Consider the following 26,576-nt stretch of genomic DNA (forward strand, 5'->3'; position numbering starts at 1 on the left):
TTGCCAGCAGTAGCCCTTGGGACCCTAGTCATCTTCCAGGGCAATATGAGAATGAAAAGCTGAGCCTCACACTATGGAGATGACCAACACCTTCTTTGACAGAAAAGTGATCACTCATCCTAAAACATGCAGGAGTCTGTCTAGGACTAAATAAATCTTGAGCAGCAGACACTATCAACTTCATCAGCTACTGCCAGCACCTAATCTACAAGTAAGCTAATCAAGAAACAAGCAGTGTCTCCTGTCACCTGTCAGTATTCTGGACAGACATCAGGAATGCTGCAGGCCAGAAACAGCACAGGAGTAGCATTCCTTGCTGATTTTTGAGCAAGTTCATTGCTACCCCAGGAAGATGCAGGAATACATAGAAATTCCTCAAAATAACTGGATGAATCATTCGTCTCATATTTGATTTTATTGTTCACTCTTCCCCCCAAAAAAATAAATACTGAAAATATTTTCAGCACTGTTATCTCTCTTGTGTGTGTGCGTTGATGATGACCACAAAAAAGGTATGTATAAAACTGTATCATTTTGTCATTTACACTCAGGCATTAATTCATCTATGGCCAAACTACTTTTCCCAAGTATAAAAATTCTGCTTCCTTAGTAAATAGTCCCATGACCCAGGTTAGTTTTACATTTGCAAGAAGCTTTAATCTTTAAATACTTTCTTTTTAATGTCTTGTATCTTACATCATCAATTTTATTCTATTGGAAAAGCAAAATCTTCACATTCCAGTGACACACAGAGCGATTTGCTTCCCTCTTGTCTTGCCTCTAGTCTCCTCTATTGTTCAAGCCATTTCTAAAAGCAATTTTTTGTTATTTAAATTGTGTTGACTACAACTCTTCAGAGTTATATAACTTAAGAACTGGGAGAGCTGGGATCATGAGAGGTAAGGCAAAATGATATGAAGATAATAAAATAATCTGCCCAGAAGAATCAAAGTTTAAACTAAGATTTTTATGTTAGCCCTGTAGGTGAAACTAGTAATCAATCTGGGGGACAAAAAAAAAGGATAAAGGGGGGTATTTTTCTCATTTCCCTTCTTTCTCTGTCCAGGGTTCAGCTATAGCAGTCATTTTTCTCCTTCTTAGTAGCTGGTGCAGTGCTGTGTTTTTTAACTTTCAGCCTGGGAACAACGCTGATAACACTGATGTTTTTAGTTGTTGCTAAGTAATGTTTATTCCAACCAAGGACTTTCTCAGTCTCATGCTTTGCCAGGGAGGAGGGGAAGCCGGGAGGAAGCAGAGACAGGACACCTGACCCAAACTAGCCAAACGGGTATTCCATACCACAGCACGTCATGCCCAGTATATAAACCGGGGGGAGTTACCCGGAAGGCCCAGATCACTGCTCGGGTCGGGCTCGGTATCGGTCGGCGGGTGGTGAGCAACTGTATCCTCTCCCCTTGTTATTTCACTAATCATTATTATCATTGGTGGTAGCAGTAGTGGTTTGTATTATACCTTAGTTGCGGGACTGCTCTTATCTCAACCCGTGGGAGTTACATTCTTCCGATTCTCCTCCCCATCCCTCCGGGGAGGAAGTGGGGGAGTGAGCGAGCGGCTGTGTGGTTCTGAGTTACCGGCTGGGCTCAAACCACGACAGTTCTTTTTGGCGCCCAACGTGGGGCACGAAAGGTTGAGATAACGACAGATCTGACCAGAGTGTGTTTAATCATATTTGTGATAAGCATTCATTGTTACTACTCGTCACAATGGTGATTATTTGGCTCTCAGACTTGTTGCGCTTGATCTCAGAGTTTCAGCGTGTTGTACCTTACTTACAGCCACTATTTGCTGTTTTAGCGTTTATCGGCTGGGGGGCCTGGGCTAAGGTTCTTGTTTCACTGTACTTCATGGTAATGACTTGTAATACAATAGACTCATTGATCATGAAACTGGTCTGGTTTGTGCTTCCAGCGTGGCCATCACCTCTATACATTGGGAGGTATATAATGAAATATTTTAGCAATTGCATTTTTTTTTTTTTTTCTCCTCGGGGGGTAAACTTACGAAGGAAGCATTCTCTTTCACCCCCCATTCCCCCACCAGCCTATTTGCAACAGCAGTTGAGAGTTCTGAAGGTTTTAGATGGCCTTTGAGTACCCTTGAAACCTGCCTGCTGATTGTGCTGGGGATCAGCATGTTGGCAAACATACAGAGTGTGTTTTACCCACGGCCATCCCGTCGTAGGAACATCCTATTTCGTTTAATCTCAAAAATGCAGCAGTATCAGGTTCGAATCTGGTCTAGGATTAGACGATGATATAGGAGGACCACCAAGAGATTTTCCCTGAGGCTGGACAGTTATGAGTGGCAGGGTGTGTGGGATAGTATGGGCAAGTACCTAGGCCAGTGGGCCCCTCCAGTGCTTTGGAACTTCACCACTGAACAAGTGCAACATCCGGAAAAACTAGTAAAACACTTAAACGAGGTGTGCTGTCGTCCTGGTTATACCAGAGAGGGACAAATCTTGGCAACGTGCTGGGGCTTGGCCTATGCCTACAGAGCCCTGCTCAACACTATCCAGCACCTTCAAAGGGAAAAAAATGTCTCTGGATCTGATGGCAAAGCAACAGACAACGCAGCTATGCCAACTACAAGCACAGCAGCTACTCAGACCCTGACCACAGCAGACAACACAGCTACTCCAAGTACAGCAGCTACATCAACCCCAGTGACAAGCACAACAGCTACTCAAACCCTGACCACAACAGACAACGCAACTACTCCAACTTCAAATACAGCAGTTACACCAACCCCAGTGACAAGCACAACAGCTACTCAAACCCTGACAGCAACAGACAATGGGGCTACTCCAAGCACTGCAGCCACACCAACCCCAGTGACAAGCACAGTAGCTACTCAAACCCCGACAGCAACAGACAATGCAGCTGTTGGTGTTACTCAACTCCCAAGCACAACAGCTGCACCAACCCCAGCAACAGACATTGCAACCACTCCAATCCTAGTGGCAGGCACTGCAGCCACTCCAACCACAGTGACAAACACTGCAGCTAAACCAAATGTCCAGTTTGTGACAATGATGTCTGTTGCCCCTGTAAGCAAAAGCAGACGAGAGGCACAAAGAGCAACCCGCGAAGTGAAGAAAGATGAAGACCCCCAATGCCATTACTACATGCAACAGCATCTGAACAAGAGTTACTACTACGTGGGTCAGAGGAAGAGGAAGAAGAAGAAGAGGTCACTTCTCGACCCCGGACCTCACCCGAACTGCGGAATATGCGAAAAGATTTCACCCGTCTTCCAGGGGAGCACATTGTCACCTGGTTGCTCCGATGCTGGGACAATGGGGCCGACGGTCACGAACTAGAAGGTAGGGAAGCCAAGCAGCTGGGATCACTTGCTAAGGAAGGAGGAATTGACAAAGTGATTGCAAGAGAGAAGCAAGCCCTCAGTCTTTGGAGGCGGCTCCTGGCAGCTGTGAAGGAAAGGTTTCCCTACAAAGACGATATTACGAATTGCTCAGCCAACTGGACCACGATAGAGAAAGGCATCCAGTCCCTGAGGGAATCAGCCATTATAGAGATGATCTATCGTAGGCCGGATGCCAGGAACACATCCGTAGATCCAGATGAAGTTGAATGTACACGACCCATGTGGCGGAAACTTACACGGAGTGCACCATCATCATATGCCCACACATTGGCATCAATGACCTGGAATGACGGAATATCACCAACAGTGGATTGCCTGATTCGTCAACTCCGAGAGTTCGAAGACAATCTCACCCCTTCCATCATTTCAGCTGTGGAAAACTGTCCCAGGAGTTCAAACAATTGAGAGACGATTTATCCGATCTATCCAGCTCCTCACGCATACCAACCCATGTCTCAGCTATTAACAGAAGGCGCCCTACTGCTCGAGAAAGAAAATATAGGAGGAACACGCCACGGGCCACCCTATGGTTTTACCTGCGGGATCACGGAGAAGACATGAGAAAGTGGGATGGAAAACCTACTTCAGCTCTGGAGCAACGGGTGCATGAACTGAAGAGGAGAACAATGGTCAAGGATGATCCTCCCAGGAAAGCTGCTGCTCCAGTCTCTGGTGAGCAGTTTCCCAGATGGAGTGGAAGAGCTGATTTTACTCCAGCTCCTGTGATAAGGAATACTAATCCCTTTCTACAAGACAGAAGTGGAGAATTTTATGATCACTATTAGAGGGGCCCTGCCTCCAGCCAGGTGGAGGAGAGGGATAATCGGGTTTACTGGGCTGTGTGGATCAGATGGCCTGGCACATCAGTCCCACAGAAGTATAAGGCTCTAGTAGATACCGGTGCACAGTGTACTCTGATGCCATCAAGGTATCAAGGGGTGAAACCCATTTATATTTCTGGAGTGACAGGAGGATCCCAAGCATTAACTATGCTGGAAGCTGAAATCAGCCTGACTGGGAGGAAGTGGCAAAAGCACCCCATTGTAACTGGTCCAGGGGCTCCATACATCCTTGGCATAGACTATCTCAGGAGAGGGTACTTCAAAGACCCAAAAGGGTATAGATGGGCTTTTGGTATCGCTGCCTTGGAGACAGAGGAAATTAAGCAGCTGTCCACCTTACCCGGTCTCTCAGAGGATCCTTCTGTTGTGGGGTTGCTGAAGGTCGAAGAACAACAAGTGCCAATTGCGACCACAACAGTGCACCAGCGGCAATATCGCACCAACCGAGACTCCTTGATTCCCATCCATAAGCTGATCCGCAGACTGGAGAGCCAAGGAGTGATCAGCAGGACCCGCTCACCCTTTAATAGCCCCATATGGCCAGTGCAAAAGTCTAATGGAGAGTGGAGATTAACAGTAGACTATCGTGGCCTGAACGAAGTCACACCACCATTGAGTGCTGCCGTACCGGACATGTTAGAACTTCAATATGAACTGGAGTCAAAGGCAGCCAAGTGGTATGCCACAACTGACATTGCCAATGCATTTTTCTCGATCCCTTTGACAGCAGAATGCAGGCCACAGTTTGCTTTCACTTGGAGGGGCGTCCAGTACACTTGGAACCGACTGCCCCAGGAGTGGAAACACAGCCCTACCATCTGCCGTGGATTGATCCAGACTGCACTGGAACAGGGGCAAGCTCCAGAACACCTGCAATACATTGATGACATCATCGTGTGGGGTGATACAGCAGAAGAAGTTTTTGAGAAAGGGAGGAAGATAATCCAAATCCTGCTGAAGGCCGGTTTTGCCATAAAACGGAATAAGGTCAAGGGACCTGCACAGGAGATATCTCAAGGTCATTTATAGCACTCAGAGGCTGGACACTTTCAGCCTTTGCCTTTTGACTTCAGCTCCTGTTTCAGTGACATCCTCTGTTGGTTTGGGTAATGGTAAGTGGCAGACTGGCCAGGAGCTCCCACCTCCTCCCGCTCAGGGGACTCCATGCGCTTCATCTAATTACACATCGGAGGCTGCTGCACTGTCCCTTGGAGTGAGTGTAAATCAGAAGTCAATTGTCCATTCTAATCAGGTTTAGTCAGAATATATGCTACATGAAGTACAAGTATGGGGAGGCCTGGCAGATTTACTATATCACACTCCCACCAACCCGCCAAGGCAAGTGCTATGTGCTTACTATGGTGGAAGCAACCACTGGATGGCTGGAAACATACGCTGTGTCCCATGCCACTGCCCGGAACACTATCCTGGGCCTTGAGAAACAAGTCTTGTGGCGACACGGCACCCCAGAGAGAATTGAGTCAGACAATGGGACTCATTTCCGGAACAACCTCATAGACACTTGGGCCAAAGAGCATGGCATTGAGTGGGTATATCACATCCCCTACCATGCACCAGCCTCTGGGAAAATCAAACGGTACAATGGGCTGTTAAAAACTACACTGAGAGCAATGGGTGGTGGGACTTTCAAACACTGGGATACACATTTACCAAAAGCCACCTGGTTGGTCAACAGTAGGGGATCTGCCAACAGGGCTGGCCCAGCCCAATCAGAACTTTTACGTACTGTAGAGGGGGATAAAGTTCCTGTGGTGCACATAAAGAATTTGTTGGGGAAGACAGTCTGGGTTATTCCTGCTTCAGGTAAAGGCAAACCCACTCGTGGGGTTACTTTTGCTCAGGGACCTGGATATACTTGGTGGGTAATGCGGGAAGATGGGGAAGTCCGATGTGTACCTCAAGGGGATTTGATTTTGGGGGAAAACAGCCAATGAACTCAATTGTACGCTGTTGCCTGCTCTATAACACTTTTATAGCCCACCAGCTAGATATCTTCAGGTCGCCAGCAATTGACCCTGACTTCCCTCCGATCATCACCTCAACAAAGAATGAATTTTGAGGAAACCAGACAAGCTCAGCAGTGACCAGACGAGTTTGGCGGTATCATCAGCAGGCAACAACCCAACACTACATACCGTCCCTCCTGCCCTGAAAGACTATTACAAGAGATGGAGCCTGACATCATGGACTGGATGAGTTCAGCAATTTTACAGGGATTGGTCCATGGACTAGGGAATGATATCTTTCTCTGTGTGTGGGTGTGGGTGTATATATATGTGTATATATGGGACAGGGGTGATGGTGTGTTGAGAGATGTGGGATCTGAGCATGACGTGAATGGTATGGAATAAGGGGTGGATACTGTCCTGGGTTCAGCTATAGCAGTCATTTTTCTCCTTCTTAGTAGCTGGTGCAGTGCTGTGGTTTTTAACTTTCAGCCTGGGAACAACGCTGATAACACTGATGTTTTTAGTTGTTGCTAAGTAATGTTTATTCCAACCAAGGACTTTCTCAGTCTCATGCTTTGCCAGGGAGGAGGGGAAGCCGGGAGGAAGCAGAGACAGGACACCTGACCCAAACTAGCCAAACGGGTATTCCATACCACAGCACGTCATGCCCAGTATATAAACCGGGGGGAGTTACCCGGAAGGCCCAGATCACTGCTCGGGTCGGGCTCGGTATCGGTCGGCGAGTGGTGAGCAACTGTATCCTCTCCCCTTGTTATTTCACTAATCATTATTATCATTGGTGGTAGCAGTAGTGGTTTTGTATTATACCTTAGTTGCGGGACTGCTCTTATCTCAACCCGTGGGAGTTACATTCTTCCGATTCTCCCCCCCATTCCTCCGGGGAGGAAGGGGGGGAGTGAGCGAGCGGCTGTGTGGTTCTGAGTTACCGGCTGGGCTCAAACCATGACATTCTCCAAGACAGGCTTCTGCTCCTTCAGCTGGAATGCAGGTGCTCAGCTTTCTGATTTTGCTTTCCATGCACTTGAAGAAAAAGAAACTTCTTGAGGGAGATAAAACCAACAGATAATAAAGGAAGAACAGGAACAACAATATGCAGGAGTGATGCAGGCAAAGCAGCTTGCCAGAAAACATTATTTCAATGGAAAATAGTAGCAATGCAGCCAATATTAATTGCACAGCAGTTACACGTTTGCATGCAATTAAGGCTGACCTTTATTTCTGTGAAAACACCACCACCACAAAAAAGTATTATACTCCGTAAGCAAGAACTGTACTGGAGCATTGGTAACTGAAACAATTTTTTTCTTTGTTTGTTTAGACATTCAGAAAGTAATTAACACCACTGTATTTCTTGTTCTAAAAAAGAAAAGTGCCTCCATTGTTCCAAGAAACTTGTGCTAAATCAGAAAAGAAAACTGGCTTTCCTGTTGCACCTGGTACTATTCAGTTGCCTAAAATATCCAGCCTGGGAGGGTTTGAAAACTTGGAAGCATACTTAACACCTTGTGCTTTTAATATTCCTACACAAAAAGCGAGTTCAGTGCCCTCATTTTTTTCAAGTGGTAGTAAAGATCCATTCACACTAGAATGCAATTAATTTACCTCAGTAGAAATTTGAAACTGGATGATTGCAAATAGGCTGCTTGGGCTCCCAAGATAAGAATAAGAGGGAAAAAGATTCTGCCCTTTGCAAGAAGGCACCAAGTATGATCAACTCAGTGCATTGATGCCTTTAACTGCCACCAAAGTCTTACTCATTTTGCCAGTCTCTCCAATAATACCGCAAGGTCTTCACGTGTTCTTAAGGCTGAGAAACAGCAAATAGTGGGCTCTTCAGCAAATAAGCATCAGAAGGACAAAGTGCAATGCAGTGAACAACAACTCCATCTTCTACTAGAAACTGTATAAAAAACATGATAGTGTGACCCCATTTATTTTTTGGAAGTAAAAAGAAAAAGCTATTTAAAGTAATGAAAACACAAGATTTTTACTCCAGAAATTAGAATTTATTTTACAGAACTTAAGAGTAAATTAATTATTTATAGCCCTATTCTTAAACATGAAGCAATATATTTATTTTAATTTCTGTATCTGATCTGTAGAAGACTCTCTTTTCAGTGCTTAGCTAAATGAGGCACCAAAAATAAACAGTCAATGCTGCCAACAGCAGTAGGAAGCTAAATGTATCCATTAATTAGTTTTATGACCTGATGAGCATAGGTACCAGCACTGATTAGCTGATCACCTCAGGATCAGGTTGTTACATTTATAATGAAGCAAATAAAATAACACAGTTTATATTTGGGAAGCTGTAAAAGTTGAGCCAAACAGTCACTGATATGACCTAGCAAAGATCGATAGTATTAACTTTGCACCTCTATTCCTAAGTGGCAGTAGGTGGCCGTTTGCTTAAAGCCAATTACATTGTTTGTTAAACTGATCTACTGCACCAGTGACAGCAAAAGTCAGAACTTGTTGATTTCTGAAGTTATGCTGGATTTCACAAATCACTGTGTGGAGTCAGCAGCAAGAATATGTGAAATGAAGACGATGATGGAATACTTCCACTGCTTCTGACTGACAAGCACCAGTCTACAGTAAGGAGTTTTGTTACTTAGATGTCAACAACCATTTTAAAGCATATTGCTACACTGAGTTCTGTCATGTTTAAACGTTTATGCTGACAGCTCAGTTGTTGTGCAGGAAAATAAGGTGGCAGGCTATGGCAGAAACAAAGCAAGAATAATGAAGATCTGTATCAGTTAAACCGAAAAGTCTCATGATGCAGATCTGGGATTCTAACAATGACACTGCTGCTATAGAACATGAAAATGTATACAGCCATTTAATCCCCATGACTACTGCAATAGGTAAAGAGTATCTCTGATGAATATATCTGATATATGGTATCTCCAATGAAAAAGAATATGAGCTGCAGAAAAAAAAAAACCCAGATCTACCGACAGAAAAAAAAAAAAAAGGAATTAAAAGAATTAAAAGTAACAACTGATGAACATTTTATACATACACCAAAAAAAAAAAAAAAAGATTTCTAAACAACAAGACAAAATGACATGGTCATTATCATACGACAGTGGTTTAGAATAAATAAACCAGTTAAAACCTCCTAACAGAATATTCAGAGACATTTAAATAATGATAGGGATGGCACCTCAGCTTAATAACCTTACTTTTCAGTAAAAACTGTATGAAAATGGAATTCTTACATGTTTTCCCCTGCACCGTGGTGAATGAAGCAAGCTGTAAAAAAATTAGGTGCAGAAAATCTAAATGTATAACAAAACCCAAAGGCTTTTTCTTCTTTCAAGAAGAAAAATGAGAGATGAAAAAAGATGAACAGAAAAAGAATGCTAATTTTATGCTGTTTTTTTGTTTTCTTTCATTTCTCAATACATACTTTAATAAAATCTTGATGGGGTTTTGATTTTTTTTTTCTCTGGTTGTGGTTTGGTTTTTTGGTTTTGGTTTTATTTAATTTGGCCAGTTTTATTACTTGTTTTACATTGCTGGATAGTATTTAAGTACAGTCATTTAATTCCTAGAACTGCTGCTGCAAACTTGGTTTGTTACTACTCAGAGATAAGCAGCTGTCCCTGATCCTCCAAAATATGTTGTTACTAAATCAGCTTTTGAAGTGAATGTATCAGGTATACAGTTTAAAAACAATTAACTGACAGCCTTTCCACACAGCAGTGCTTGAAATAAATCAAGTTCAGGCAATTGACTGACCAGAAGGGAGAATGACATCCAGTATTAATGAACATTGTTCTTTCACCACTCAAACCTGAGAGTATTTAACTATTGCCCATTTACCAAGATACTGCAGAATAAAAGTGTGACAGCTGAGGCTACTGCACCGCAAAGAACTAGAGAAGTAATGGTTAAACCCAACACCTTGACTGCACACTGACACAAATCAGAGAACATACTGTTATAATATGTTGCCCCTGTGTCAAAAAAAGTTGATGTTTGGAACTTCTCTGTTTCAGGAACACCCATGCAATCACAGACAATTGACTTTAAGACATTCCATGGTAATTTTCTCTTTAGATGATTCAAAATCATGGTACACTGACTTGAGACAAGTCATTAGGTAACAGTATTGCTTTTTCCAGCTTTCACACAACTAAACGTAACAGGGATTTTTTAATGTTGCCATGGCAATGTTAGACAATGCGTTCAAAAAATCTTTTAGCATTTTTGTTTGTTTGCTTGCTTGCTTTTTGCAGAAAAAAGCATTCCAAGACAAAAGGCAACAATATCTCAATCTATCAAGAAGCAAACCCTCTCCATTAAATTTGCTCTTCCTATTAAAGAAACAAACTACGTAATTTACTTTAAAAATGAACATTATTAGACTCAGTCAAACAGAACCTAATGTGAAATATGGAAATCACAGTGAACATAAACCCTAATATTGAATTGCAAGTGATTTCCCTTTATAATTTCTAGCACAATATTGTAGCCTTGTAGCCTAGCAGATACAGAGTTGCCATTCCTTGTAACAGACCACAGGCTAAGTGTTAAGTTAATAACACGGGATGGGTCAGGCTTTGTCGGGACTAGTCTTGGCTGGCATGGAGATTTGTTTTAGTATGTAACAAATTACCCAATGACCAGGTTACTACTACGTACTTTGTTTGAGCTTTTGCTGGGCTTCATACAGTCATACAAATGGCTCTTATTGTTATATATTTTGTAACTAATATATATATATTTTGTAACTAATAAAAAGTCAGAACATGTAGCTATGCTATATGCAGTGACTTACCTATGACTCAGTGTGAAATTCTCTGTAGGGGAGCACGGACATGATAGTGGAAGCCTTGAAAGTACAGGCAGAGGAGACAACAGGGTATTTGGCAATAAGTAGTGATAATCATCAATTACTGGTTGTCAAAGTAATGAAGCTTTCAGAGTTGGGCAAAACCAGTTTTAGGGGTGACAGAGCAAAGAATAAGACATGGAAATTACATAATAATAAAAAATAAATAAATAAAGGATAAGAAGAATAAGATATGTAAATTACATCAGATACTGTAAATTTGGATGTAACATTGACTTGAAGACCAATGGAGAAAGAGCCAGGTGCAGACCGTTTTAGCAAACACATAAAAATGACGCCAAGGGGACTCCAGAGTTAGGCAGAAGATTTCACCATCACCATGCTTCTCCCAGTGAGATACTTGTGAAGCTGATGACTTGCTGGAAGAACCTAGAGGGACAGTAGAAGGTTGAGCACAACATCATGGAAAGGGGTAGACACTTGAAAGTTTGGGTATGTATTGTTTTAACTGTATGTAAATTGAACTATAAGTGTCTTATGCATCTATAGCTTTCACTCTCAATTGCATTTAAATTTTTTTTTTTTTTTTTGATGGAATGTATCTTGCCAACAAATTCATGCTACACAGTAGAATTCTAAGCTCTCATCAGTTAACACTGACAAATTTTCAGTTTCAGAGGAGTGATGAAAATGTCTCATAGTGCCAGACCCACTCCCCACCCTTGCACAACCCTTCACAGGGGTGATTTTCTCTTGATAACTACTTATTCATCGGTTATTTGTTAGTCCACTAAATGTATACTTCATCAATATTGTGTAGTGCTGACTGTGTCATAAAGGTATGATGCAAGACATAGTCAAATGACTTATAAAAATGAAAGTATGTTACATACAAACAGTTCCTTTTAGCAATCATATCTATAATCTTAAGGAATGAAATCAAGTTTACTCGTTGACCTATTTTCTGTAAATCCATAGTGACACACGTTACTTAATTTTTAAATAATTCACTATTAAAGCAGTTCTTCATTAATTTTGCTTTCAAAGATAAAGTCTCCTATTAAGTCATATCACAAAATATTTGTTTAGTCTTCTGGAATTTATCCACTATTCCAAGATTTCTTAAGAATGCACATCTGCTGGTCAGACATTCCTTCAATCATGGAACTCTATCCAGACCTGGTGAACTCAGAATCATCTGTCACAGCAGATGTTTTTGAACTTCTTTGTTAAAATGGAAAATACTTTACCACCTTTCTGTGACATAAGCCCATTATTGTACTTTCAAAATGCAGGTGAGAAATATTCAGTGACAATTACCAATGAGCAATGTGGTGTATTCATATTGCTTGAATATTTTTTCATATACTTTTTTTTTTTTTTTTTTTTTTGTTATTGCTATTATTGTTAGCACAGCCATCATGGCTCTTTTCCCAATGTTCTTGGGTTCCTTCAGCTTCTTCTTTACAGTAATTCCAGCAGGAAGTTTTTGGTATCTACTTATTATTTCATGTGTTGCATATTGTATTTGATTCCTAACTTTCAGTTTACCAGTGAGGCAGAGGGGGCTTGCCTTGACTGTGGCATCAAATGATTTTGGTCCTTTGGTAAATTTTCATCAGTTATTTCTGATTAATGGAAAACACTCACTTGTTTGCCAGACTATATATAATCATAATGACTAATCTTGATTCAGCCCAGGTGATTAATTCATCTTTATTCTGTAACAATGACAAAAATAGAGAAAAGCATAAAAGCACGGCGGCAGGATCTTTCATGTTAGAAAACAGTCATCCATAATGTTTAAAAGAAATAAAAGATGCTTTTCATAAGACCTTTAATATGTCTCTGAAGATTATAATGTTAACTATAATAACCTATTTTTCTTTTTATGTAGTCACTTTGTCTTCTGTACTATGCTAGTTAGCACAGTGATGTTTCTTCAGTACACCCCATTACCTCTTTTCCCTAGTTTGTTCTCCTAAAGTGGGTAATAACCACTGATTTTTATGTTCTAATCATGCAAATCAACTCATCAGCTTTTAGGAATATCAGTCATATCAAGTTTCTTCTAATCAATGAGAATTTCCAATTCCTCTTGCTTACTGCCTTCAAGCAGTAGCATATAGCAACTGAAAAATATATTCTTTCCACATCTGTTGACCTTGATCACAACATCCTGAGTTTGTGTTTATACCACATTTGCATTCTTATTAAGTTCCCTATTCTATTTTTGTGCTAATAGCCTCATAGTTGCTTCAGCTAATCTCCAGTAGAGAAGATTATCACCCTTTTTTTTTTTTTTCCTGTGAGAAGTAAGCTGTGGTATTTATAAACCCAACCATCTCTTAGGATAAATGTTCAACAAAGTGAAAACTTCCCTTGCATACCAGCCATGCAAACAGTGGTGCCCTCTGGTATCTTCGCCTTTTCAGTGCTATTAGAATGACTCTAAGAAGATTATGCGGGCTTTTGTCTTCTGCTTTCCTTCAAGATAACTGAAGCTTCCTAAACTGTGTAGTTCCACGTGAATGTCATGTAACTAATTTCAATGTGCATCATCCCTTACTATTATCTCATAAATATCTGGTGGATTCTCTGTCCTCTCTTTTCTATGCACAGTCACCAGTGACGACTGCATGCCCTCCTGGGGCATCTGAACTCTTCTGCAGCTGCTTGCTTCATGTAAAAAGAATATGAGTCAAAATATTAACAGCCTTTCATTCTGTTCTTCCAGAAACAAGGCACAAGTTGCTGATCATCTGATGATCTGACACTTGTAGAGGAAAGTGAATGTCCTTCAAAGTAAGGAATCATGCTATGTACAACATTAACACCTCCTACATTATAACGCAAACAATAATCATGACTTCAGAAATGTTATGCAGCTCTGATATATGCATTCTTACAAAAATGTGAAGTAGTTTATTTGTGGAGAAATATAACATTATAGTTAAGGAATTGCATTGTAGTGTTAGGAAGATTAAGGCATCAAAATTTTATCTGCTGAAGACATAAAAAGCCATACGTCTTCTAGCATCTTAAATACCACCTAGCTGATTTTTGGCTAATGAACATTTATGGCTGATCATTTATGGCTGATAAGGTACAGGGTACAGCCTGGCAAGTTGTTTACCTCCAACTGGCCCTTTTGATCTCTTTATCCTTCTATCCTCTCATGATTGCTCCTCCCCAAATCACCTACATTCATCTCCTTCCCTCCTTCTTTAAACATCCCATTATAAGTCTCACACGATCCCAAAGTACTCTTTCCCCTGCACCACGTAACATACCACACAGCCCTATGCAGTGACCCCCTCCATCTGAAAGGCACTCCAGAGACTTGATGGGTGTCACCCTGGCTCATGGCTGAGACTCTCCTGGGATGCCCTGACAGAGGCTTGGTCAGAGTGTCCTCGAAGTTGGTAATTCAGGTAGCCCTGCCAACCACTGTCTCCTTGTGCTCCCTTCTGTATGAGCGGACACGCTTTTTACCATATAACCTAACAGAAACATGTACACCTTGTGACAAAAGAGCATCATATCTCTTGAGTCAAACTATTAACACTTTAAATAAGATCACTCTGTCAAAGGGTCTTTCTGTTCAGTTCACACAAATGTCTCCAATACACGTAATTGGTTCCCTGAACAGTCTTCAAAAGGGAGAAGGAGCACAATGATCACATCAAAAGGATAACCGCACTTTTATGTAAGTTAAAGGACACCTGGACAATTCTTATGAATCCTTTATAAGGTACAAAGAAATAATCTCAGCAGGCACATCTCAACATCTTTTTCAATAGAAGTACTTAAAAAAGACAATTGGGTAATAAGATTCCCCTGAATAAATAGGTGGAAACCAGTGGTATCCATAACAAAAGACTTACTATTCAAAACTCTATTTACTGATTATTTTATGCCAACCGTCCTAAGTCAGAAGTGAGCACACCAACTTCAGCAATTTACAAAGCACAAGATATTACTCATTGCGTACTGGGACAGCTCTGTCTTTCAATGTCCTCAGGCAGCACTCTTCTAAGTGTCTCCCAACTTCACTCTGTTTTTCCTTTTAATTGACAATTCCGTTTCCAAACAGGACAAATGTTGATGTCTGTGTCTGATCAGATATGTTTGAATATTCTTTTAATCAATAGTTTTCAATATGATTTTCCTGAAGTCATTCTCCAAGTTAGTGACTAAGCAGGACTCACAAATTCATAGCTAGAAATTACTTTATCGTGTCTCTGGGGTTTCTGCTTTGCTGCTGGTAGGAACAGCCTCCTCCTCCCCTGTGCTATTTGTGACACAAATCCCTATAGCACTATCCCATCTTGTATTGGAAAAGCTTTCAATAACAACATTTTGAGTTTCTTTAGAAGCTTCACAGGCCTCTGAGAAACCTCCTAATATAAAAAAATACACAACAATAATCTGGATATAATCCAAAATTAGTTTTTAAATAAAATTTAAAATCCAAGAGGTCTTTTTCCTCTCTTTCTTAAGATATACATACACACACATACACCAGCAGTTTGTGTAAGCAGTGAACGGTTAGGCTACAGCAGACCATTGCCAGTTTCTCACAGCTACCAACTCCTTTCACACATTCATTTCTGAAACAAACCCCATGAACGAAAGCTAGCCTTTTTTTTTTTTTTTTTTTTTTTTTTTTGATGGTGCTACACTGAGTGGCATGAGCTAGGAAGGCAAATGTCTAGCAGCATCACTAACAACAACCTAGCACCTGGCATTGAAAAAGATGTTCCATTTTCAGCAGAGCTCACAGGGTTATCCAGCATCCTGCCATGAGGATGGAAGAAGCCATCGGACTTGGAAGAAGCAAGTGGAAAATGGTGTTGGGATTACATTTGCAACTGTAGCTGAGTGAATTCTGACTGTGTGCCAGTTTCAGAATCTGGCAAGAATACTGTTGTTCTTGCTATTTAGAATCATAGAACCATAGAATAGTCAGGGTTGGAAAGGACCTTAAGATCATCTAGTTCCAACCCCCCTGCCGTGGGCAGGGACGCCTCACACTAAATCATGCTGTCCAAGGCTCTGTCCAATCTGGCCTTGAACACCGCCAGGGACGCACAGCCGTCTTTAGCATCATTTTACCAGGGTGCTTTTCGATTAGAAACACCATCGCTCAGGGGCACACAAGACTGTGGAAAACCACGTAGGGCACTGGTGTGCAGACACGATCTGGGAAGCAGTGGCTGTGCAGGGACGGCCGAGCCGGTGAAGAGCGGGGGATCGAGGCCACAGAAACCCACTTCCGCGAAAGCCCGAGGGGCTAAAGCGGCAGCCCGCATAGTATGTTTTATCGCACGGCGACCACCGTGTAGGGAGGTACCGCAGCCTCAGTACGGCGTCTGTGTAGACAGAAAAGGCCGCAGGCTGGGAGGAAGGCGGAGCGCGGCCTGTGTCCGAGGTAGGCCTGCGCACGGCGCCGCCTTTCCGCGCTGCGGAGGGGCCGGAGGGAGGGCGGGGGGCGCAACGACACGGCCTGGGCACCACGATGGCAACGCCCTCGCTTCGCCCCGCCTGCTCGCTTTACGGCAGTGTCGCGCCGCGTCGGCTTTTCGCGGCAGCGGAACCCGCGGGCCGGAAGGCAGGTGCGCCGAGGGCTCGGCGGGCGGGGGTCGGGGTCGGCGTCGGCGGGTGCGGGCGGCGCGGTGGCGGCGGCCGGGGTGTGGATGGAGCTCGCCGCGCTTCGGCAGGCGGGGCGAACGCTGCTGTGCGCCGCGGTTGGCGTGGAGCCGCGGTCTGGCCCCCTCGGCGAGGAGTGGGGCCACCCGGCTCGGCTGTGCCCCGGGGACAGTGCGCAGGTCTCTGCCCGACGCCCTCGAGGGAGGAGAGGGGCGGCGCTGCCGTGCCGGCGGGGCATGACTGGTTCGTGGCAGCGAGGCCGCTGGCCGGAGCCAGAGCTTACCTCCTCCCGGCGGCGGGCGGGGTACCCTGGTCCGGCAGCGGGGCTGGGGCGTGCTGTCTGCCGGGCGGGTGATACGAGTTCACTAATAAAGGCCGGGTCCCGTTCTCGTCTCGTTCTGCTTCAGGTCTTGCCCTCTGTGTGCTTATTGAAACGGGGATAGCAGGAGTATTGTCAAGTGGGGAACGGCACGGGTGTTGAACAGGCCTGAGTACCTTCAGTTCTTGCTATTCTTGCATTAATAAATGTAGAAAACTAGCAATGAAGAGTGGAAAACCGGCACGTGGTCGTGGAGAGTGTTTTTCCCTTTCAAGTACTACTTCGTTTTGGTTGGTGATGGTGAACTGGCAGCTTTGTAAAGTTGATGAAGTGCATGACAATTTCTAGCGTCCCAAGGCTTCCCCTTCAGGTGCTTCAGGAGAGTGTGTCATGTTTGGCTTCAAACAGTGCCTTTATTTAAAAGCTTTTATGAGTTCTGGATTTATAATTTGTTGTTGTTTTTAATATGCTAACATTTGTGTTGATAATTTCCAGTTTTCAGGCTTTTTAAAGAATTTATTCTGAAATAGTACTGTTGAAATGGGACTGGTAATTTTCACTTTTGCAGAGAAGAGATCTAGTAGTCAAGCTTAGTTATCGTCTTGAGAATGGATTTGACTTGAGTCTAGTCAATGAGTAGAAAAAAGTACTAGAAATTCCAGAGAAAATGCAGCAAGGCTTATGTCCACATGGTAGGTTGCAGAGATAAATTTTTAGGAGGAAGAAAACAAAACCATCCATCAGTTCAGTTGGAAGGTGGCTTTCATCTGAAGACACTGTTAATTATATCAGTGAGGTGCTGAGTCTAAGAAACACACACTGCTTTTCAACAGGCGCTGTAATAAAATAATTTCCTTTGGATCTGACATGCTTCTGGCCATAACAGAGTAAACTTGCATCATCCTGGAATTAGGTGTGTAGGTATTTGGAGGAACTCTCTTCCCATTTATATGGGAACACTGAGTAACTCTCAGCTGGGGCCTTTAAACATTGTATAAGTTGGTTCAAATATTAGACCTGCTCAGTTTTCTTTAAAAGCTACCTTGACCTTTGGGAGAGATGAGATCACTAGTTCCATTGAATCAGAGAGAAGGTAAAAAATTGTCAAATGGCAGTATTTTATTCTGGCAGTTGTATGTTTATGGAGCTTTCTTGGAAGCTAAACCTGAGGTAGGCTTTCTGGTTTTAATATTATGAGGAGCACACATTGCTCTTTTTGGACCATTTGTTATCTTGTTCCTTCCTTTCTGCAGCTGACGTGTGTATTTTAAATACATCAGTGTGTTTCTCCTCCCAGTGACCTATCTATCCATGTTGGATATGGTTCTTTCAGGATAATTCTAGTTTGTAATTTGACCCCTAAAATAGTTGCAGTCCCTTGCATCTCAGTATCATTTACAGTTTTAGGAAGTGTAGTCTTAATGCTATTGTCAGGAAGAACAGAGTTGAAAAATTTTTTTATACAGTACTAATAGAAAATTATTCCACTGTGAAGTGCTGGTGTGTATGTCTGCAGTTCTTCTTAAACTACAACTCTCTCTGAAAAAAGTTATCCTTTATAAATACTGAGCTAAGCTTAGGCTGGTCCCTGTTCTTCCTGTGCATTTCATTGCTCTTAGTTATAGAAGCTGCTGTTGGGGGTGCGGAGGTGCTGGGGGAAGGAAAGGCACATGTTGTCTTTCGCTGGATAGTTACAATGTAAAGTTTATTTGGAAGCTCTTAAATGTTTGATTAGTTAAGGCTCACATCAGTGTTTGGAGTACTGAACAGGTGTATTTTTCCCCCCTACAAAAGCTGCTGAAGGTTCTCATTACTTGATGTTTTCCTGGTAAATTGTTTTCAGTAACAATTGTTGAAGTTAGTGTTGAGCACTTTCCAGCCTATGCACTTTTTTTTAAACCAAATTATGCTTTAATGTTTGGAGAAAGAAAAAAAAAAAAAAAACAACAAAAAAACCCAAAAATCTAATCTCTAATTTCGACAAATTTATCTAATTGAAGCAGTTTAAAAAATGATCTACAATGTGTAGTTGGAAGTTTGTTAGAAATGTGATAGCTGAAGAGAAGGAAACAAGGGTTGAACCCATAAACAGATTTAGAGACGTTAGGCTCCTAAATCCCAAATTTTAATCCTGAGAATTTCTGTTGTCATCTCACCCTGTAGCTCTGTTTTCAGATAAAATGTCTAGTGTCTCTCTCCTATAGTGCTAGTAGCAGGTGCTTAGGTGATGTACTGGAAAAAAAAAGGGGGAGCCAGGGGAAATATAGTGATGCCTTCGCTTTCATATTACCTTTCAGTAGTCAGTGATTTAAATAACTGATGATCTGTCTCTAAGCTGTTGAGTTCAGTAACTACCAAAGTATCTGACTTCCATTAATTCATCTAATTATTTTCTGAGCATACTTGAACTTTCTGTCTTTTTGGCATCTTGTGGCAATGAATTCCCAGAGTTAATTATGTTCTACATAGGAAAGGCATTTCATTTGGTATTGTTTTCACCCTAATGTTCAGTTTTATCATGTACCTCCTTATTCTTACATTATGAGCAATAGTCACTCATTCTGTATTCACCCATTCTTGCTTTTTTAACACCTGATCACATCACAGAAATGAGCAATTTCCTGTTTATTGCAAGCACAATCCCTATGGGGATTTACAGTCAGGGCATTCTTTATGCTTATCCGTCTTTGAGGAATTTGATTGTCTCTGCACAAAGCAATGTGAGTATGTTCTTATACTGGGTTTAGGAATTAACTTTCATCATAGCCATAGTGCTTTAGATTTGTGGCTAAAACAGTGTTGGTAACACAACAGTGTTTTGGTTGTTGCTGAGTGGTGTTTACATAGCATCAAGGCTTTCCTTTTCCTACCCTGCTGGCTAGTAAGTAGGCTAGGGGTGGGCAAGAGGTTGAGAGATGACACAGCTGGGATATCAGACCCTAGCTGACCAAAGGCATGTTCCATGCTGTATGTTGTCTTGGTCAGAAATAAAATCTGAGGTACAGGAAGGAGAAAGATGTTTTGTTTGCTTGGTGGTTTTTTGGTTTGTTTTGCTCCCAAGGTGTCCATTGTTTGGAGATTGGTCACCGGTGTGGTGAGCAATTTATTTACCTTCACTTGTGTGTGTTTGGTTGTTTTTTGGTGTGGGGTGGGTTGTGGTTTTTTTTTTCCCTTCCTTTCTCTATTAAGCTTTCTGTTTCTCAGCCCTTAAGTTTTCTTACTTTTGTTCCTATTTTCTCCCCTACCCCACAGTGGTGGTGGGGAACTGGTGGCTTTGTCACTGGTTGGCTGGTGGCCAAGGTCATCCTGCCCCAACACTTTGCACAGACACCTAAAAACATGATTGATGGAAGATGGAGCAGCGCACTCTGGTTCTGTGGTAATGGTGCTCACTGGTTTAACCAGTGGTGTGGAAGATATCTATGCCCTATGCTCACTGAGGTTCTTCTAGTCAATTGGTATAGAATATTCTCTTGAAGTTGTACACAATATTGTATAATTTATTGAAAATCCATTAGGCTAGGGAGAAACCAAGAAAGCCTTAATTAGGCTACAGTGGCTATGCTGGGCTACTTGGGCATTTACCATTTGTCCTTGCTGAAAGGGCAGTTGGTGTTCTCAAGTTTTTATTCAGTACATTAACATGTGGACTAGAGTTTGGCGACCAGCCTCTAGCTGAATGCATATCTCTGAGATGCAAATTAAAACTCATGTTCTTTTTCTGGCTTATTAAATTTTTTGATGCTAAAGAAGAATATCTTTAACAGGAAGGTGGAGAATGTTTTACCTTGCTGCTATTTTAGGAAGGGAAATGTTGCTAGCTCTCCCCTTTCGTTGTACACTGAATTTAGGATCATAGTGTAGGCATATGGATTATACACCTCCCTAGACTTTCCCATCATTTTTTCAATGGCATGTATTTAATCTGAGCCATCTGTTACTCCTGCTTGTCCAAAGGCATGTTGGAAGTTTGGCCTGAAAAATAAACTGAATCTGATATTACAGGCCTGAGTCTTAATCATAAACTGGTTGTAGAGTAAGAATAGATGATCATGGAATGATAGGTTGGTGATTGAAGCATTTATTGCGTGATTTGTAGAGTCAATTTCAGGTTTCCAGTTGTAAACCAGATTCTGAGGAAGTTGAGAATAAGAAGATGAGTTTGTACAGTAGTGACTTTTATGTGTTCAAATATTTTTTAAAACATAAAACCATTTATATCTATCAACCATTCCTTTCTTTAAAACTGGTGAAGACTGCTGAACTGAGTTGCTTAGTGAGTCTGTTTTTAAAAACTGGATTCTGATTAATTTTTGGAAGAAATGTGAAAGCAGTATTCTTAGTTGCTGCTTTAAGGGGGAAGAATTTGTCCTCCCCCTGAAAGACTGGGGAAGAGTAAAGAAGATATCTGAAAGTCCTCTCTTCCATTTCTTTTAAGAAATTTATTATTTGTGGTGAGTTGACCCCAACCAGCAGCCAAACGCCCACCCAGCCTCTCACTCCCTCCCTTCTGCTGTGAGACAGGGAGAAAATAGGTGACGTGTAGCAGTTGCTGTAAGCATGGTTGTTGCCCTCACCTTGCTTCTCCTTCCCCTGAGTTTTTATTGCTGAGCATGACCTCATATGAGCTATGTTGCCTCTGAAGCATCAATATAAATAAAATATTTGGTTATATCTTTTTCCTGTTAGTGTGGCATTTTTGTATATGGGGAGTCCTTAAAAGGAGTTTTTTCCAACTTAAAAGTTGATTCCATAAATTTGGACAGGTTGTATATCTGCCATGCTAAATAGTCATGATGCGTGTTCAAAAGCTTTTAATTATTAAATAGGAGAATCTAGACTTGTGCATATTTTTTAGCTTACAGTGCAATTCTTCTAAAACACATTTTAAGAAATTTTACATATATTCTAACAGGATATGATTACATCTCTAGAAATGCAACCATTTAAAAAATTGCATAACTTGAAAAAATCCTGCTTTAACCTCCTCAGATTACTAGAAACATAACAGATCTATTTTCCTTTTCATGATGTTGGCAAAGAATAACAATATTATGCCTCAATTTTTATTTTCCTCCCCATTTTCTGATAGAATAAAATTCATTTATGGTATTTACAAGCTTTGTGAAAAGATAGTTAAGGGTTTTCTCACTGTGGGAAACCATGCAGGTGTTTTTCTCAAAGTATCCTCTTGCATGTATTGCCAGTACTATCGGCAGTCAGCTTAGGAGAGGTGGGCAGCAGCTGTTAGTTTTGGTTCCAATTTGCACACATTGTAATATTCCAGTAACACAGCACTACTTTTTTTTAAAGTTCTAATTCTAAACTCTCATAAATTATCAGTAAGGAAGCTGTCATTTACTGATCATCAAATAGGCGATGTGCTGTTTGAAGTTCCTATGTGGCTTGTGATCTCTGAAGATGAGACAAGGGACTCTGTCTCTAATAATATTACTTTATGGGACTATGTCTTCAATAGTTGAGCACTGTTTAACGGTATTTTTAATTAACAATCAGCCGTTGGAATGGTCTTCCCAGGGAAGTGGTGGATTCCCCAATGTTGGACACTTAGGATTTGGCAGGACAGGTTGCTGGACCATCTTGTCTAGACTGTTCTCTTGCTGTGAGAGGTTGGACCAGATGATCCTTGAGGTCCCTTCCAACCTGGTATTCTATGAAGATTATTTGTTATCGCAGGTTCTGTAATGTTTAAAGGTTTGACTTAATCTCTGCACAGAATGTTGTCTTTAAAGCAGCCTATGCACAGCAGAGAAATAAGTATTTTTTCTGTTCTTGCCTTCCCATTAGGGCTCAGAAGAAAGGTCAAAGTTTTTATTAGTGGTTTTCTGCTACAGTAAGCCTGTTACGCTTGCTGATTATTACTTGTATAAATTTTCATTCTCGGGTAGTCGCCCAGTTGTACCTGTGTGCAGTAACCTCAAGTTGTTTATTCCATGAAATTTTTTTTTGTGGAACCTTAGCTACTCTTATAAGGAATTCTTTTACCTCCTGAAGCTGAGTTGCAAAGAACCTGGCAATGTCATCTCTGGGGCCAGTAGTTAGTGTTAGAGGCTTTATTCTTGTGTGTTCAGCACAGGAATGTGTTATGAAGGCTTTCTTATTACCATCTGAACAGGTGCTTTAGCATGGTCTTATCACAGCAGTTATGCAATTATGTATGTGTTATTACAGCAGTTAGAGTTCTGAAGTACATCCCACATCCTTTCAGCCATCTTTGATGTGATGCGATATGCGTTACGTAACTGTTGTTAGCTCAAAGGTTTTTTTCTTTCTCTCACTGTTTTTCATCCTCTGTTTGCTTCCTTTGGATGTGTACCTCTGTATTAAAGTTCCGTACATCTCCTGCTTTTCCTTCAGTGACAAAGTTTGCTGGACTAGAGTAAGATGAAGCCTCTGAGATTATTTTCAACCTCTCATGATGGCAAGGTGTGAAAGAGAGAGGCATAGAAGCCCCCTGTTAAACTAAAGCAAAACCATACACACAGCCACATATCTTGGATTTGTTGTTCATGCCTAGTGTTCAAATGACTATACATGTTACGTACGTTGAAGATTTGTGAATGGTGAATCTGCACCTTGTAAGGCAACTCTTCAAGTCTCTATTGCTTGGGATGCAGCTTGCCCCTTACTGCAGAGAATAAAAAATTATGGTGATCAGGTGTAAAAATGCAGACATTTCTCAAGCTAATAGAACTACGTCTTACGTTCTTGGAAAAGAAAGATGAGTTATTCTCAAAAAAGGATTGCTTTTTTTTTTTTTTTTTAATTTCCTGGAACAACAGTTATCCTTAGTAATGATATAAAAGCACATCTAAAATGAACACATTATTGGGCCAAGCCGCGTGTTTGGCATTGCACCAAGACAGTATTGGGCATAATCACAGGAAACGCCTCTCTAGCTGATGCTAGCAGGAAGTGTTAGGCAGCTGGTGTTTCCTCCCATGTAGATGGGTAAGATTGTGAGAGAGAGAATCTGGAAAGGGTTAATACTCTATTGAATGTATGGCTTGCAGTTCCATTATTTGTTTTTTAGGATGGGTTTTTTTTTTTGGTTTAGTGACTGAAATAATTAAGATCCTGAAACTGTCTCTTATATGAAGGATGGCGCGCACAGGTACTGTTATGCCTCTTCATTATGCTGAAGCATTTGTTTGAAGCCTGGTATTCACTGAGATGAATACCATGCATGAGGCAGTCACTGTTTCATCCTGAGTACATATTCCTTAATCTTGACATCTTCCTTTCAAAGACAGGCAGTCACTGTTTCTTCCTGAGTACATATTCCTCAGTCTTGACATCTCCCTTTCAAAGACTGACCCTGTCTTGACTGGAGATCAGCAATATTTGACCCAGACAACTTGGAAGACTTCCAGTGTGATGTCTGAGCCTTTTGCAGAAAATTAGATGTCTCAAAGTGTACAACTGGTACTACACCATATAGCACGGCTTATAAAGGTGCAAAGTATGAAGCTGGAAAAAATAAATATTGTAGTATCTTCCTTTGGCATGCTGCTTATGATTAATTTCCCAGATGTTATTAAACCACCATTATCCCTCTGGCTGTCAACTTAGATGCTAGGTGCTGTATTTGTACTGTTTGCATCAAGCATGCTTGCATAGGAAGTTTTAAGTGTATCTACTACAAATGTCCATGTTGTTGTAAAATAGCTTTTTCATCTAATATTTTTATTTGTTTCTTCAAAATTGCAATGAGCAATACACACCAAATAGAATGTGCTGTGTTTTTAGATAGTGAGATTTATTTGTAAATAAAATATGAAGTGTATCTTTGTGTTAATGGAACTGCTGAACTTCATTGTAGCAATTCCAAAATGTGTTCATGTTGGTAAAATTTAGTGTTTGGGGATGTAAAGAAGTAAAATATTGTCTGTGTGGATATACTTAAAATGTCTTCATGTGTCCTCGTGTTTTTGCTGCTTTTATGTTTGATTTAGATAATCCTGTGCTAACATTTATTCTAATCTATTTAAAGCACAAGAAGGTACTGCACTGTCTCTTTATTTTTTGTATTGCCTTATGGCTGGGATATCTTTCGCCTTTTTAGCTTCTTTTTCATTTAAAATGCTTCCATTTCCACAAGTGAAAGTGAAAAATAGCAACCTGCTATTAATTGCCAATGCATAAATCGTAGAACGGTTAGGGTTGGAAAGGACCTTAAGATCATCTAGTTCCAACCCCCCTGCCATGGGCAGGGACACCTCACACTAGACCGTGTCCCTACTGGGCAGCTGGCTTATTTTGTTAGTGATCATAAGAATTAGGTAAATTTAAAAAGGGCATTTCTTTGACAATAATGTATGTAACATTTCAGTGGAGAAAAGAAAGAGATAGTTCTGTTAGTTGCTTACATAAAAAATATAGGAAGGCCAGGAGTGGGAGGAAAACATAATTATCGATGAAAATATGAAGTGGAAAACTCTAGTAATGTCCATTACCTTTGTGATATTGCTAGCATTTTTTTAAATGTTTCAATTTAATGACTGAAAACTTGCTGAGATTATGTTCCATGTTTGCTTTCGAACAATAAAGTTTGAATGGTTTCACACCTGAATTCTGAGTATAATCTGCTTTTATGTTTTACTTCCTCTCATAAAAAGTTTCAACATTAAAATCGCACTTGCTTTTAAAAGAAGTAAAATAGGCTTTAAAAGTTATTACTTCTTATCTTCACAAAGCCTTAGAAAGGTGGATACTGCTCTTTCTACTTTACAAACAGAAGCTTGGTGGAAAGATAAAGTTTTTTTAAGAGGCAGGAAATCTGATAGTTCTAAGAGATAGTTCTAGGAATCGTCAAACTTCCATTTCCTAGGAAAGGAATTATCCCAAATTATCCTTACTTGACTGAAGACAGGAAGGGGAAAGGGGGATATATTTACCATGTAAAGTTGCAGTAATCTTAAATCTGAATTCCCATTCCACGTGTCCCCCTACAAACATGAAATAAGAGGGTACCTATTCTCACACTTTTTTCTCAAAGGGGAATGGGCAGAAGAATGGCAAAGATTCATCTTGCATGTCTATAATGTGGCCCCTGGTAAGTACGATTTAATTGCTGCTGCCTTTTAGGTCCTTGTTCCAAAACCAGCAGGTCTTAGCTGGGTCAAGGATCACTGGGTATTACAGATGTTTCAGATCAGGCTGCTGGCAAACAGATATATTTCTATAAAATCAGAAGGAGTTAGTTACCCATACAGTGGCTGCGGGAAGACGACAGTAGCTGATCCACTCTAAAGGCAGTATGGTGCAGGCAGGTATCTACATCAGCAGGGTTTGCTCATAGGCCTACTACATTTTTGACCCTGTGTTTAAAGCTGGCTCTAATATGTGTGGAGTAATAGTGTAAGTTCATAAACTTTATCTTGTTTTTGATGTTAACAGTAGTGCCTGTCCCCCACTTTCTAACTGATGACTATTTTTGTTTTCTTGTGGTGCCTTGGTGAGGGTAGGTGCCATGAACCGGAAGTGAAGGGCATGTGTGGGGTTTGCTTATAAATGAAAAGCCACCAGTCCCCCCT

The 26,576-nt window shown here is 41.2% G+C and overlaps 1 protein-coding gene across 10 annotated transcripts in view; it reads left to right on the forward strand.

Annotated features, from left to right (window-relative positions):
* The first annotated feature begins 1,161 nt into the window (after positions 1-1,161).
* ASCC3 (activating signal cointegrator 1 complex subunit 3) overlaps positions 1,162-26,576 on the forward strand; it is a 283,374-nt gene continuing 257,959 nt past the window's right edge. For 8 of the 10 annotated variants that reach the window (XR_003991912.1, XM_030489983.1, XM_030489986.1 and 5 more), the window contains exon 1: positions 16,603-16,666. The gene's annotated coding sequence lies outside the window, so the exon portion shown is untranslated. Of the gene's footprint in view, positions 1,173-2,613; positions 2,620-6,952; positions 6,967-16,602; positions 16,667-26,576 lie in introns of those variants that run through there. The other 2 variants (XM_030489984.1, XM_030489985.1) reach the window with 2 other exon arrangements.

This window comes from Strigops habroptila, chromosome 6 (assembly GCF_004027225.2).
Source record: "Strigops habroptila isolate Jane chromosome 6, bStrHab1.2.pri, whole genome shotgun sequence".
Lineage (NCBI taxonomy): Eukaryota > Metazoa > Chordata > Aves > Psittaciformes > Psittacidae > Strigops > Strigops habroptila.